Below are 16,455 nucleotides of genomic sequence, written 5' to 3'. Positions count from 1 at the left end.
GACGTGGGAGAGCAGCCGACAGGGTCCACCGAGAGCAGTTCTGGAAGGCGACCTGGGCCAGAGGAGGAAGGTTACATCAACAGCACACAGGAGCCTGGGCTCCTGACATCCTAAGGAGAATGCGGAATCACGCACTGGGAGAATCACGCACTGGCCTGCAGGATGGATGGAGCTTCCTCGGGACCCCTGTCCCCGCCTGCCGTGAAAGGGCCTGAGTGGAAAGGTGTCCCTTGAAGGAGAGCTGACACTCCTGACTTTGTGCTGCAGTGGCCTCCGGACCATGCAACCTGTGTGGTGGTGTTTACGTGCCCCGAGGGTAAACTCCTCAGGACAGAAGTGATTCACCCATCAGTGTGTTTCTTCACTGGTGTCCCTCAGAGATGTGAACATTTCGGTCTACCATTGACTACGTAAATGGATTCCGTCTTGTAAATCTATTCTTTACAGTGATGTGAAAGTGTGTAAATAGACCAAGACCTCTCATTTGAAATATTACTTTCACTTTAGTAAAATTAGACCCCCCAAACTCTTAAATCCAACAAATAGAATTACTTAGGCATTAAGTAGAGTTAAAATTAAGAAAGAAGAAAGAAGACCACATTCCTCAAAGCCTTCCTTTCACTGAACTGCATGATTGCAGTGCTTTCAGCTGCGTGTTTGATGTTGACCTCTGTCCAGGGTAGGGCGAGGCCAGCACCTCCCTTTTACTCAACTTGTGAAGCAAACACAGCCCTCAAGGGCGTTGGGTGCTGTCCCCCAGGGTGAGGGGGAACAGGAGGTTGCATCCTGCTCAGCTCTCCTGTGGAGGTGGAGAGCTGGGCCCTGGAGATGCGGCTCCAAGCACATTGCCAGTAAAGAAATGGCCGTCACCACCGCCCTGGACGCCGGCGACGTTCCCAGGGCAAGTGTGTCTTGATTAATGACCAGCTGGGAGTGTCTCTGTCGCTGTGCCCTGTGCCCGCTGCCTGGGGCCTCCGCCTCCTTCCCTGCCCAGGAGTCTCCGAGCTTAGGTCAAAGCAAAGGCAGCCGCGGCCACGCACCACAGAGCGCGGGCTGACCGCTGGGAGAACCATAAACCTCGCAGTGTGATGATCAACTGAGCAGTAAATTAATTAATCATCATTTTATGCCTCATCAAGCACTTTGCTGAAGCTCTCAACAGGGGCCCTGGGCTGAGCCAATGGGAAGCAGACTGTTTTGTTTAGCTGGGTGAGCCTTCCATAAACAGGGGAGGCTTTGACAAGCTAATAAATACATCATTCGTCTCTGCCACTGGCAGCAGCCGGCCCCACCTGCAACGTGGTGGGATTCTGCCCGGCCTGGTGGGCAGTGAGTGATGGCAGAAACGGGCCCAGGGAGGTGGCAATCGGAGGTGCAGGCAGCGGCGGGAAGCTCTCAAAACTTCCTTTCAGTTTTAGGGCAGAAATACCACACTCTTCCCTCGCTGGCGCCTTGCAGTTTACCCCCCAGAAGAGGAACGTCCTGACGCTTGTCCTTCAAGTTCGGCCTGTGTATTCACCATTCGGGGGTCTGCGTGGGTCTCTTTTCTCCTCCTTGAGCTCTTTGCATGGGGAGCGGATTTTTCATATTTTCAGGACGTCCAAGCAAAGCATCAATCCAGGGATAGGTGTCCAGTTTCATGGGGTGCTATGAACGGGTGTCGCCGCCTCACCTACTTCTAAACACATCCTAGCAGCTTCTAAGGAAGAAAGTTTCCAGCTAACCTCAACTCATCTCTCTTGAACAAAAGACGGCAGCGTGGAAATCACCATTTTTTAGGAAACTAGGCTTTGCAAAGCTAAATAAAACTGGATATTTGGGTCATAATGCCGATGACTTTTTCATAGGTTTTGCTTTATTTCTTTAAAGCCAAATGCAAAATCCAACACTGCCAAGGCGGATCTAGCGGCACCATGAAAATACGAATGGGAGTTCTTCCCAAAGCTCTGATTCATTGATGAATCTTGGCCACTCTCTTAAGTGAGTTAAAAATGCTCTCAGATATAATTTTTGAACAACAGCCATATCAGGCGTAGATTCAAAGTTTCTCAACTGCAAACTGAGAGTGGACATATGATACATAAATGGCAGGTCCCATGAGAAGCTGCACCAGTGTCATTTCCTTCTCATTTAATAAAGGAGACCCTGGAAAACCACAAAACCCTAATGAAAATGGTATCTTATGTCCAGTCCTTCATCCCTGCACGGTGCTTTCCTCCACGAGTCTACAGAGAACTTCACAAAGGCATCAAACCCTCATCTCCAATTCTGACTCGCAGTTTACACCACTGAAGATTCAGAATGCTCAAAAACAAAGGGACCTGGCCCTGGCACTCCTGTAAAAGGTCCTTGGGCTCTGGTCAACAGCCGCCTTCTAGGACAGCAGGCAGAGGATGACACTGTCGCTAATTCGAGCCTGATAGAAACACCAGGACCTTCCCAGTTGCTCTCCTAACTTCCTGTGAGGGCTGTGCAGGTGTTGACAGGCTCTGCTTACATGCCTCTGTGTCCAGAACCTGGTCCTAGGCTTTTTGGGACTGACCGCCAGAGCCAGATGAAGACCTGCAGTACACCTGACTTAACTTTGCTGTGCCCCTCGACACCGTCCATTCCAACTTCCTCACAGCGCCTGGTGAAGGGCGGACACTGTGTTCACAGCGACATAAGGCAGGCCAGCATGAGCTCCACCCGCTCTCATCCCAGCTCCAAATCACCGTCGAGTTATGGGGAGATGGCACCATTTTCCTCTAAAAGAAAACAGGATAGGCGGTCTTGGAACCAGCTCTATGGTTTTAACAGAACAGCTTTCTCCTCCACCACGTCGCATTTGGAACACGTGCCATTCTTTGCATTCTTCATGTGATTTTATTCTAAAGATGACACTGTGAGACTGCTTTTAAGGGTGGGAGTGAACTTGCTCTGTTCTGCAGGCCGGGTGTGGCCCTCCTGAAGCACTGACACCCTATGTGTGATTGCATGTGGAAAGTCATGTTCCAGGATGGATTGTAAGGGCAGGGAGCGCAGACCACATCTTGTCTCTGCTGCCTGTGACCCTGTCCTCCCCGGGGGAATCAGATGAGGGCCTGGCACATGGTGGGGATGCCACAGAACTGGGTTTCAACAGGGACCCCAGAGAAGCAGCACAACAAGAGTGGGTGGCCTTGGAGTTGATCTCTCTTCTTTAAATGTTTCCTTCCTTTTATATTTTCAATGTTCTTAGTTTTGAAACCTGGTTCATGAGAAAGAAGGAAAAACGAGAAATGGAAAAAGGGAGGGAAGAAGCTTAAGTTCAAAGTCAGATACATTGTCTAATCCTATTTCTATTCTCGCTCTGTCTAGTTTAGTTGCTGGAAGCAGTGAGGCAGTCCACACACAAAGGCATCATTTCTCACACAAGATTCTCTAGGCTGTTTCATGGGGTGTTCCTAGAAGTCCCCGGCAACGGCCTCCATAGCAGGACGAGTTTAGGACACTGCTTGCTGGTCTCCACGCTCGAGCCTCACAAGGGGCTGCAGCGCACTGAGCACTGGCGTCCCCCCGGAGTGACCAGTGGCTTGGGTTGGACGTTGTTTCTCAAACCTGTTGTCCAGGGTGCCCTTTTATTGAGGAACAGCTCAGGGACTGCATCACCCACGGCACAAAACCTCCTCAGCCAAAGCCGGGGCTTCCGCATGTGCAGTTTCTTCCTCAGATGTGGGGGTCTTTGCAGCTCAGGAACTCCTCTCCTCTGTGGCTTTGTCTGCTGCCCCTAGAGTTCTAGTCTCTATCACTTCAGAGGCCCTGAGAAATTAGCATGAAATGCTAAACCCCGCAGCAGCCAGCTGAACAGACCCCTCCTGGCCAAAGGGACCCCAAAGAAACCTTGAAAACTGAATTCCAGCCGCATGTGGTGGCTCACGCGTGTGATCCCAGCACTTTGGGAGGCTGAGGCAGGCAGATCACCTGAGGTCGAGAGTTCAAGTCCAACCTGGCCAACATGGCGAAACCCCATCTCCACAAAACTACAAAAATTAACTGGGCATGGTGACGAGTGCCTGTAATCCCACGCACTCAGGAGGCTGAGGCAGGAGAATCACTTGAACCTGGGAGGCAGAGGTTGCAGTGAGCCGAGATCGTGCCACTGCACTCCAGCCTGGGCAACAGAGCAAGACTTCGTCTCAAAAACGAAAACCAACCAACTAAACAAAAAAGAGAACTGAACTCCGTCCATGACAGGATGGGCTATGGATATGCCTCATTCTGACCCTCCCTCGCTAACCACATAGGCTTGGCTTTCCTCCCTAAGGGCAAGCATGACCCAGCCCTGCCAAAATCCTCCACACCTGGTATCAACCACCTGCCCGACACTTCTCCCCCTCTTGGAGATATCAATAAAACAAGCAACCAGGTTCCTTCCTGACGGGAGACTGCCGCCCCCAGAGTGGTTCTGGCTAGTCTGTGGAGGGTGCTCAGGGAGGGTTTCTGTGGCCTCTGCTTCATCTTTTGACTTCAGAGGCCCCAAAACTTCACCCTGGGCTCAAGGTATTCCCACCGCGCTTTGAACACGGGTCCCATGGAGAGGCATGGAGCTCAGTTACACATGCGCACGCTTCTCCTTCCATGAGTATCCACAAATCCTCCTGCAGCTTATGTATTTGCCCACCCTGTCCCCACATAGATCCTGTCTGATTCTTCCCAGCCTCCGAGTGCCTGTTCCAGGCTTCTGGACCGAGCCAAGACTTCCCAGCCTGTGGAACGGCCGCCCTGCCAGCTACAACCCTGGATGAGAAATAAAACCTTCCTTTCCAACTTAGGAACCTTGTCATCCTTCAAAGGCTGACAGACTGATGGGTTGTGTTACTCACACTTTCTATACATCTTTTCTAACTAATTTATTTTATGCATTCTAGACAGGAATAATAGTGCCTCGAAGGGGCAAAAATTGGTTTATAGGGGGTAAAACCTTTACTTTCTCACATATGAAGCATGAGACTCAGTGCATATAATACATCAATAGATATATTTTGGGTCTATAATATCTGTGTGGGCAGCAATTGAGGGGAAAAGCTTACAGAAGCTCACTGGAGAGCAATGATGAAAAATAAGTTTGAGAAACACTGACCTATTTGTCAAATTATGAACAAAGCCTACTGGAACCTACCACTGTCATTGCATGTTCTTTGCTTTCTGTGGATATAAACACACACGTTGTGTTTATATTCAGCTGCTTTTTATTTTTTAAAAATGAGAATGCCACAGCTTTTTTGTAGATGGCACATTTTGTCACGATGGAATGTTGCTGTAAGTGCCGTCTGGTGCGCTGGGCCTTTGTGTCCACTGTATTCGGTGGTAACATTTCTACTTCTGGTTTGATTTTGTTTGATTTCAGTGGAACATATTGGCCCATATCTTCAATCTTCTCTTCAGCGGGATACATTGACCCATCGCTTCAATCCTCTCTCATTACTTGATCTTGAGGAGTTTCTTGCAAACAACAGAGCTGTATTTTCTTTTATAATTCAATCCACCCCCAACCCTTCATTGTGAGTGTTCAGCCCACTCTCCTTTAGCTCAATAACTTGATAATGGATGGGCTGGGCTCTATCCCACCATATTTCATGTTTCCTGTTTATTGCACCATATTTTTGCTGCTTCTTCCTCTTCTTGATTTGCAGTCTTGGTAACTTTTCTGCTTATTCTGTTGCTATGCTGTGACAACCTTAAGTTATGGCCTAGTTAGGAGACCGTGCCCCTTACCAGGTCAATCTGCCCACCCTGGCCCTTGACCACCTAAATTCATCATTTCTCCAAATTCCTGCATCTCCCACATCCCTGGGTTTTGCTAAAGCATTCTTTAATACTTAATTTGCTTGTAAGTTTGAGGAATAAAATACTCTAAGTTTGACGGCTTGAAATTCTGTCCTGACTTTTGTCTTTTCCTGTCTTGAGATTTCTGATTCAGTTGTCATTTGATAAGCTACTTCTTGATTATTTTCCTTATATAGAAAACAGGATGACATTCTCTCCAACTCCTCACATGTGCAGAATCATTTACATTTGTCCTGAAAGGTGATCCACATCATGGCTGGGGATGCAAAGTCTCAACTCACCATGGTCTTTTTTGATGCGCTGCTACCTTCAAGTTTCTAGTTCTATGAATGGGGAAACTATACTATAGAGAGCTGTCTGTATCAAATGGATGACACAAGACAGTCAGGGATGAATTACCCAGTGAAGTTCATGGGTAAAGAATTCTAAAAGTTTTCTGAGGAAGCAGAAATCAGGTTAGTATGTTAGAATAGGTTTAAGAAGAGGGTAAGATTTAAGCAGTTTTTGAGAGCGAGGAGGTGGAGAATTATACCAGTTAAGCGGGGTAATGTGAGCGAAAGCGGGGAGAGTACCTGGCAGGAGGAAGCCGTGATGAGTTGCAGGGTGGCAACAGGACCAGGCTGTAGATGGCGAGTTGCAGAGGCAGTTAGGGGCAAGTGGTCTTGCCTGACGTGCTTCGAACTTCCCAGCTGAATGCTGTGGCTGAGTCACCAATGGCTTTCAGATGGTGAAAAACTTGATTGAAGTGGATTTTATTTGCTTTTAGATTTATTTCACTTTACTTTTACAGTGTCATAATTAGATATGGTAATTGTAACAACTGAAACTACTCCATGGTATGTAAAGAAAACATCCATGGTCACCCTCGAGCCTCCCGCTGCCCGGTCAGTAACCCCTGCCTGCATCCCTTCCTGCTCTGACCACTCCGCTCAGTATGGAACAGACACTCGTGGGAACTGTTTTTCTTCCGTTACACGCAAATGCAAATGGAGGGTTCTGAAATTCCCCCTTTTCCATGGAAAATGTGTTATGGCCACCCTATATACCAATATGTAGAGGTTTAAGATATTCTTTTTAATAAAGTCACATTATATCCTATGGTATCTATATGCCATTATTATTCAACATCTGAATTAATTTTAAACAACAAACATGTTAATTTTAATAAATTAAATTAATATTAGACATGTTAATTTTAAACAAGGTATGTACCATCGCAGACTAGTGATCTTTTTTATTTATTTATTTTATTTATTATTATTATTTTTTTACTTTAAGTTCCGGGATACATGTGCAGAATGTGCAGGTTTGTTACATAGGTATACTTGTGCCATGGTGGTTTGCTGCACCCATCAACTCATCACCTAGGTTTTAAGCCCACACGCATTAGGTATTTGTCTATTGCTCTCCCTCCCCTTACCCCCCACCCCCCTTACAGGCCCCCGTGTGTGATGTTCTCCTCCCTGTGAACATGTGTTCTCATTATTCAACTCCCACTTATGAGTGAGGACATACAGTGTTTGGTTTTCTGTTCCTGTGTTAGTTTGCTAAGAATGATGGCTTCCAACTTCATCCATGTCCCTGCAAAGGACATGATCTCATTCTTTTTGATGGTTGCATAGTATTTCATGGTGTATGTGTGCCACATTTTTTTACTCAGTCTATCTTTGATGGGCATTTGGGTTGGTTCCGTGACTTTGCTATTGTGAATAGTGCTGCAGTAAACATACATGTGCATGTGTCTTTATAGCAAAATGATTTATGATTATTTGGATATATACCCAGTAATGGGATTGCTGGGTCAAATGGTATTTCTGGTTCTAGATCCTTCCACAACTGTTAAACTAATTCACACTTCTACCAACAGTGTAAAAGCGTTCCTATTTCTCCACAGCCTCACCAGCATCTATTGTTTCTTGATTTTTTAATAATTGCCATTCTGACTGGCATGAGATGGTATCTCTTTGTGGTTTTGATTTGCATTTCTCTAATGACCAGTGATGTTGAGCTTTTTTTGATATGTTTGTTGGCCACATAGTTGTCTTCTTTTGAGAAAAGTCTGTTCATTATCCTTTGCCCACTTTTTGATGGGATTGTTTGTTTTTCTTTGTAATTTTTCTCTTGTAAATTTGTTTAAGGTCCTTGTAGATTCTGGATATTAGACCTTTGTCAAATGGGTAGATTGTAAAAATTTTCTCCCATTTTGTAGGTTGCTTATTCACTCTGATGCTAATTTGTTTTGCTGTGCAGAAGTTCTTTAGTTTAATTAGATCCCGTTTGTCAATTTTGGCTTTTGTTGCAATTGTTTTTGGTGTTTTAGTCATGAGTAATCTCATTTCTCTCAAGTAAATTTCTGCACCTGGGAATGCTAGACTATAGGGAGGATGAATTTTAAATTTTAATTACTATCATTCAATTATATCCCTGAAAGATTGTAGCAATTTTGAGACAGAAACTGTAGGTCTCTGAAAGGGGAACATTGGAGGCGAATCACAATTTGTCTCCTGTACATTTTCATCTCCTGAATGCTTGCTTCTCCAACTGTGTTATAAGTTCATGATAGTAGAAACTATTTTTAAAGTATCATAGCCATCATAATGTGTCACAGGTAATGGAATCAGAAGATTGATTGAGTGATAGTTATTTGCAGATTTGCTAGAAAGCTAGACCAATCAGTAGGGTCTTAGAGTGCAAGGATTTTTGTCTGCAGGGCTTTCTTAGATCATTATATATGTATTATTGGGTGGATTCAAGAACAATATCACCACTAATTACTCTTTCTCATATTTCCACTAAAAAATCTACTTAACAGCATGTCCAATAAGCACCGTCATGAAGAATGAACAACTATCAGCATATTTAAAACATAGAAGGATATAGGGATAGGCAGACAGATAGATAGATGATAATAATGATAGATAGATAGACAGATAGATAGATAGATAATAGATAGATAGATGATAGGTAGATAGATAGATAGATAGATAGATAGATAGATAGATAGATAGATAAATTCAGCTTTTCAGGTAATTTTTTATTGCACAGAAAAATAAAACTGCCATTCGAGTCAGCTGTTCCCAAATAACAATAAATATTTAGTCCACCTTTCTTAGCCTGTAGCCCAGGCATGAAATTTTTAAATGTCTTTTCCTTATTTGTAACTTAGAAAAGTTATGTTAACTTCTTGAATTTAAAATCAAGAAAACAAAACAAATCAGCAATATTTAAACAAACCAGCAAGAAACAAACCACAATGAACCAGAAATGACCACTGCTCTAGAATTCTTTGCAAGCTGCAGTGGCTAGCTGGTGTTTAGAGGCCAATGATCTACCCCTCTTAGGGAGTCAGAGGACTCCTCGGCTCCAGGTCTGTATGTGTGTCCTTGGTAGTGTGAGTGCCTCACACTGATTTTATGTAACTTCTGTCTCCAAAAGCTAGAGAGTGTACTTTCTTTTCAGCAAACGTACACAGGTGGTCTATTTTCCAGGCTTTTTCCTCAGAACATTTTCACACATGAAAGACGATGTCTAAAAGACTGAAATCTTGGTGTAAGCCACCTGGGTCTTCATGTGTCAAGTTGTTTTTTGACCTTCCCGTCAGCTGGAAGCACAGAACTGAAAGTTGAGCTAACTTAACTTCTTATTTTCATTCTTCTAAATGCTTGCAGGTATACATATATATATATATATATATATATATATGGTATTTAGTTTTCTGTTTCTTCATTAATTTGCTTAGGATAATGGCCTCCAGCTACATCCACTTTGCTGAAAAAGATATGATTTTATTCTTTTTATGGCTGCATAATATTTCATAGTGTGTATGTACCACATTTTTAAAAAGATTTAATTCACCATTGATGAATACCTGGGTTGATTCCTTGTCTTTGCTATTGTGGATAGTGCCGCCTGCAATAAACATATGGATGCACTTGCCTTTTTGGCAACAATCTACTTCCTTTGTGTTTATACCCAATAATGGGATTGCTAGGTTGAACAGTAGTTCTATTTTTAGTTCTTTGAGAAATCTCCAAACTGCCTTCCACAGGGGCTGAATTAATTTGCATTCCCACCAACAGTGTATAAGTATATATATTGTTATATATGTATATGTGTATATAGTGTTTATGTATATATACATATACATATATATACACACACACACATACACACACACACACGCTTTAAAAAATTGCCAGAGTCAATGTAGGTATGTGTGTGTCTCGATGGGGACTTCTTTAGTCATTTTGCCTAGAACACTGAAAGCCATTTTAATCCATATAATCTCTTTCCATCTCAAAAAGTTATTTTTTCCCCATTGTCTTTTCGTTACTGCTGTTCTTCTACTTCTTGTAATTTCTTCCTTCGGAGAGCTATGGCTGTTAAGTTGAGCCTTCATTTTCTACTCTCCACATACATCATGCTCTCTTTTTTAATCAGTTTTTTCTCACTGTCCATGTTCCCACCTTCTTAGAGACATGCTCCACTCTGTACTTTGAAATCTGATTTAACTTTTTAAGGTGTAAATTCTGCTTCTGGTTTCCTCAAGTGCAGGAGATATCTTTTCTCTCAAAATTGTACTTTTTACCATTTCTGACTCATCTGTGTCTTTTAACGCCAGTCTGAAGGACGCTTCATGCCCTCAGTGTCTTCCCATGTCTGCGCTATCTTTCAGAATGCTGCCTCTGCTTCCCAGGGACCGTGCGTTCTTACGTTTCTTTAAGAACATTAAAAGATAAGGTAACATTTTCTTCTAATTCCTGTAGCAGCTTGTCCTCTGTTCTTTTTCCCTTGCATTTATCAACCAGCCCTCACTCCATCCACCTGCCCCCTGTGCTCTCCTTGACATTGCATTGTAGGAGCTGAGTGGGTGGAAAGAGTGACCAGCCCAGGATATGGAAAATAGAATTTTATCCCACTCAGAAAGTGATGTCTAATCTGTTTTCTGCCAGGTATCCACCCTGGATCTCTTGGCGCTGAGTTAGACAATAGAGAAGGCACAAGCAATGTTCTCATTTTCTCTTGGAGTGCTACATTTCCTATATATGGAGACAGATAGATCTCGAACAGTTTAAACTGGCTTTGGTTGAAATTCACCCAAGTGTCTGTATGTTTTCTTCATCTTCTATGTCTTCAATAATATTTTAATGTGATAAATCTAGGGAAAGCAAAAGAACGATAACAACATTTTAATGGAAAGTTGGAGAGGGTGAATCAATCTACTCGAATCTTGGTCTCTTTCCCAGACTTCCTTGTAATACTTCTTGGTTGTTCACACTGAATTATTTTCCAAAATTAAAACCACGTCCAGAAGAGACCACAACTTGCTTTAGGCCATCTGCTTGTGGACATCTGTTTGATGCCCTGTATCCCTAGTCTGAAATTCTCCATGAGCGTCCTCCTGCTGAGTTAGGCTTTTTCCTTTTGATAGCAATCAGCACGTTCCCACTCACCAGCCTCCCAATCTTTTCCCTCTCATCTAACAAGAGATAGGGGAATCAAAAGAATCACTCAATAGGCTTATCTTCTCTTGCTGTTCCATTTTCCTTCATCGCACATTCAAAGCTCTCCTTCTGGGGCCACTCCTTCTAATCCAGAGACAACTTGTGGGGTAACCAGAAGGGCTCCCATCCATGCTCCTTCTGTGTCCAACCTAATGAAGAGCTTGCTGAACAGACCTCGGGGGGCACTCAGCATCCATTCTCAGTCACAGAGTTTCCACTGGGACACAGAGAGTAATGACCCCTAAGAAATAAAGACTGGCCCTGTCCCTAATTCTGACAGAGCTCAAGAATTTTCCCTGAAGTTGCCTTAAATCAGTGGCTGTCAGCCAGGATGAAAGGATGTATTCACAAGAAAAGCAGTGCTCAAATATCAACTCTCTTTGGGTTCTCCTTGAATTTACAACCACCCTACAACTGGACGTCTTCTGAATACCCGAAACATCTTCCTTTGTGTATAAGGGTGAGTCCTGCGGAGTTGCGCCTGGGCATGAGGACCCTACTGAATCCTGTCCCCGCAGGGGCCAAAGTGCCATGTCTTGTTTTCCTACATATGGAGACAGATAGATCTCGAACACTCAGCCTGGATGCAGGTGGAATCTGTCAAGCCAGGTGCCCATGGACTCCTGGGTCCCCCTTGTCTTCCAGGAAAACCTGCCCTTCTGCACTGTCATTCCTGAGACAGTTGCTAAGAAATGATGTTGAAGCTAAACTATGAACCTTTCACAGCAAGTCTTTTCAGAATGTTTTAAACAGAATGCAAAGGGCTTTTATCAGAGATTTATTCAGCTGGTTGATAAGCAGTTCTATCACAAAAATGCCCACCAGTAACTGCAGCCAGAAGAATAGTCTAGGGCACAATGCTATGGCAACTCCTAGCCTGAAACCTCAGTGGATTTAAACAACTGAGTTTTCTTTCTAAAGCATTGGTACTACGTGTACAAGGTGGATAGGTGAGGGGTTGGGGGGGATGGGTACAACCTCTGCTCATGCTGGTCACCCAGGAGCCTGGGCTCACGGAGGCCCCACCTCTGCACATGCTCCCTGGGATGCAGGCAAGGAAGCTGTGACCCCCACGCACCAGCTCTTAGAATGTCCACGTGGAAGCAACACACACCACCTCCACTGCAATCTCTCCCAACCAGCACAAGTCCCCTGTACATCCCTGACTTCCGAGAGACAGGAAGTGAAGTCCCGCAGGAGTCCCCGCAGAGAGGAACTGGAATGTTACTGTGAACTGTTCGATGGCTCCAGAAGCAATCAAACCACAGTCCATGGTAGAATGACCGCCCTTGTCAGAATAGACACATGAGAGAAAAAGAGGTCACCAGTGAGAAAAACTGCAAACAGTGTTAGAGCCCTCAGCAAAGGACAGTGAAAAAAACACATTATCAGAAAAAGATGTCTATCTCACTCCATGATTATCAAAATTAAACTTTCCAAAACTTTTGATTTACTGCTGCTTGATAGTAACCTGTGGTTTCAGGCATCTAACCATGTTGTTGTTTTTGCCTTTTGATTTGTTTGGTGAGAAACATTTTGCAAAATGTAACTTTCCAGAAGTTGAATAGGCGCCCTGTCCTCTGGCTCCACTCATCCAACTGCGCTCTCCTAAGTGGAACTTCAGAAACACTAACTAGCGTGTTTTAATTACAGGATTTAAGAGATACGCACTGGAAATCTGTTATCCGGCTAGTTAGTGGGAGTATCAGATTAATGGAATATGATAAGTAATTTGTATTCTACAAGGGTTTTATTTTAAGGACGTATTTAAGAAGCTATTGTGTTCGTGTGATATGATCAGATGTAATACTTTTTTAAATTTTTATAGAGATGAACCAATTTTGGGCAAAAATATCGCATAGACTGTGTGTCCCACACACCAACCAAGAGAGGATCTGAAATGAGGATGCGAGTGATCACTGACTCTCACCCTGTTCTAGACGGGGCATCCACAACTTTAAACACTGATCTTGATGGGATGCAGAGAGGAAGAAAGGGTATTTTCAGGCCAGGGTAACTGGGAAGGACTTAAATTTATAGGGACAAGATTGCTGGCTTCAATGGTGAATTATATCACTGAGAACCTGGAAACTTTACGGAATTAATTACTCTGTTGTTTTAGAGATGACCGCTTATATTTACCAAAGCCTAGAGGCACTTTCAGTTCTACTAGGTAGTTCTTTAAAGAATAAAGCTACTTTTTGTCATTCTGTAAATCTCAAGAGGAGTGTCTCCTCTTTTTGTATTGTTTAAGCCACGCAGTTGAAGATTTTTCCTTCAAACCTGATTATTCTTTTCTTGAAAATGCTCCCTCTGTAAGTGGGTGAAAGGAGAGGAGAGCAGGACTTTACTCCAATTTTCCGGACAAGGCGGGAAAATTTTGCCTTTAAGCAAAGTTTAAAAAGAGGAATTAAACAGACGATATGTCAGAGGACACGTTCGAGAAAGTTGCAAGCCTAAGGAAGAAATCGGAAGGTGATCCCTTGAACACCCTGCAGTTGGGAAGGAGAGACGATGGTCTTCAGGGAAGTCTGAAGTTTACTCTGCAATGGAGGCTCTCCTTGTGATCCAGCCGAAAGTTCGGTCTTAATGAGGGCAAAAGACTTAAAAGGAGACCCAGCCAAGGATTCTGAGCCAGCCAGGAAACCATAATGCTATAATTTCTGACAGTGTGACAAGTGGCAACCTCCCTTTTTTGAGCATGTACAAAAATAGAAATTGCAGTACTTGCTTTCCAAGACTTCAGAGGTGTTGGCTAATGAATTGCTGTTAGCAGATGCCACGCAAAGATGTTGAGCTTCAATGGACTTGCTTTGATTTTTGGCCTGGGATGTTTTTACGCTGAAGCAGAACTCAGCTAGATGAGAATCTATGCAAACAAGACCTGTCGGAAGGCGTTGGCAAAGTCTGTGCCAACCACAGCCCACGGCTTTCCCGGCTTTCCCGAGGTCATTATCACCCCCGGCTGGCCTTCGGGAATTTTCCCAACCCCAGAGACTCTGACTCATTTCCTTTTTGAAGCTCATTCCTCCGTTCATGTCAATGAACGAAATGAACTGCAAACTTCATGTCCTGTCCCCATGGAGTAATGTGGAAGAGCAGGGACCTGCAACCTTCGGTTCTCCCTCCACCACCCAGCACTCATTTCACAGGCATTTCAGTTCGTTTCTCAGAGGGCAGAGTGACTGGTGCTAGTTCCTTAGGAAGACCACAGGGGAAAATAAAGTGGGAGGAAGTCACGAAAGAATGCCAGTGCCTTGTGCTATGTCACCTTTAAAAAGTCTTAAATCCCAATTCTAGTCCAGATAAACATATCACCAAACAGATAAGGTGAACAGACAATACGGGATGCTCATTTTATAGATGAGGAAACTAGAGGTGAACAGACAATATGGGATGCTCATTTTATAGATGAGGAAACCGGGACATGAAAAGGTGATGGGGAAACTTATGTCTGTGCCCCATTCGAATACTAAGTCAGTTGAGGGAGATTAAATGTCCCGGCCTGGCATTGTTATTTATGCATGCTGCTGATGCTGTGCAGACGTGATGCTAGAAAAATGGGGACTGACTTCCGTTCATTGTTGTTGCCCTTGCTGTTGTTAATTTGCCTTAAAAGAGGGACGGGAAATGCTGGGAAGCTCTCATGAGGCCGCCAGGCTGGCTCACCCAGGCAGGGGTCTTTGGTCCTGGTGGCCAGGCAGCCCCTTCCTATGATGACTCCCGGGCGGTCCCTCCTGCGGTGACTCCGTGGTGACTCCCAGATGTCAGGCCTGATGGCGTCTCTGTACTTCGTCCTCCTTGTCACCAGTAGAATCCACTCCATCCCCACCAGGGCCCCTCCCCAGGTAGACAGAAGGACCAGTGGCAGGAGCCGGTGGGGAATGAATGCATTGGAAGAAGCAGGTCTACCCACCATGAGGGGTACAGGGTTGGCAGCAGGAGCCCCGTGCCCAGCGAAGGGACATGAGAAACAAGTGTGTGCAAGGACCGCAAGAGACCCAGCACCAGACGGGTGTGGCCTGGCTGCAGGTCTGTGAGGTCAAAGCCTAAGTTACTGCAGCCAACACAGACCTCAAGTGGACAGGTTCGTGGCGTGCGTCTGAAGGGACGATGGGTGAGCTCGGGTGCCACTGAGGTAGCAGAGGCGGAAACCAGGCCTGACCCCAAGTGGAGTGTGTCTTCCCAGCTTTGCCGTGGGAGCGAGAGGGAGCAGTGACTTTTCCTTAGAGTCCATCCAGTGAGCGCACAGCGTCTTCCTCCTGAAGGGCTGGCAGGGAAGGAACGCTTCCGGAGGATGGAGGGGAAAAAACTTTTCCTCACCCACCCCCAGTAGGTAGCAGGGCCATTGAAAATCATAGTTTTAAGTTCGTCCTCCCATGCAAACAGCATTATCTGATTGCCACGCTCTGTGTTTCACCAGAGGTGTCTTCGTGGCCTCTGGAATGTGGCTCTCTGCAAGCACACAAGTCAAATAAAAGTTGAATCTAAGTTTATTTGTTTCGGCTAACTTATGGCAGCCTTTGGCCACAGTCCATTACATTTCCGATGGAAAGGAAGCAACGACCGCTTTTAAGACTTTGGTAACGTTGCTTCACGTTCGAGATGTTTCTCTCAGGGACGCCTCGTGCCATTCCCCATGGCCCTGGCGGGGACGTGATGTTTCCCATTTTGGAGGTCGGTGAAGCTGAGCAAGAGGGAGACCAGGGGGCCTCCAGGACCTCCCAGTGGAGCTGGGCCTTCCCAAAGCCTTAGCACACAGCCCCTGTCTCCCCACCCCATCCTTGTCTGGGCTCCATTGTGGACACCAACCAAGGTTCCCCAATCATCCCCAAAAACCATGAGTGACCCTCATATCTGAGGCACCCCCCATCAGGGGCCTTGGCAAGCGGGATCCTTGTCATGAAACCCCTCACATGGAGGACAGATGCCAGAAAACAATGAACTGATTTATTGGGCTAAAATTCAATTTCCCTCTGCTTCATTGATTTCGTACTTGTTATAATTACGGAAAATTCTTTTAAACAGCCTATAAAAAGATGCTGTTCCATCTGAGTGGGAACAAGGTCCTGTTTGGAGCCGCTGGTAATCAGCTGTTCTGCTCCCAGCCCCATCCCACGGGCTGGTGGTAGGAAGAGCACGT

At 45.0% G+C, this 16,455-nt stretch overlaps 1 protein-coding gene across 2 annotated transcripts in view; it reads right to left on the bottom strand.

The window, feature by feature from the left end:
• Nucleotides 1-16,455, bottom strand: part of MRPL36 (mitochondrial ribosomal protein L36) — a 1,017,194-nt gene that overhangs the window by 846,401 nt on the left and 154,338 nt on the right. Inside the window, exon 1 of one of the 2 annotated variants that reach the window (XM_050795340.1) lies at nucleotides 3,746-3,749. The exons of the other annotated variant lie outside the window; for it this stretch is intronic. The gene's annotated coding sequence lies outside the window, so the exon portion shown is untranslated. Of the gene's footprint in view, nucleotides 1-3,745; nucleotides 3,750-16,455 lie in introns of those variants that run through there. 2 annotated transcript variants of the gene reach the window in all.

Source organism: Macaca thibetana, chromosome 6 (genome assembly GCF_024542745.1).
Source record: "Macaca thibetana thibetana isolate TM-01 chromosome 6, ASM2454274v1, whole genome shotgun sequence".
Taxonomy (NCBI): Eukaryota; Metazoa; Chordata; class Mammalia; order Primates; family Cercopithecidae; genus Macaca; species Macaca thibetana.
The sequence above is the reverse complement of the archived record's forward strand: the minus strand, read 5'-3'. Positions and strand labels throughout refer to the sequence as shown.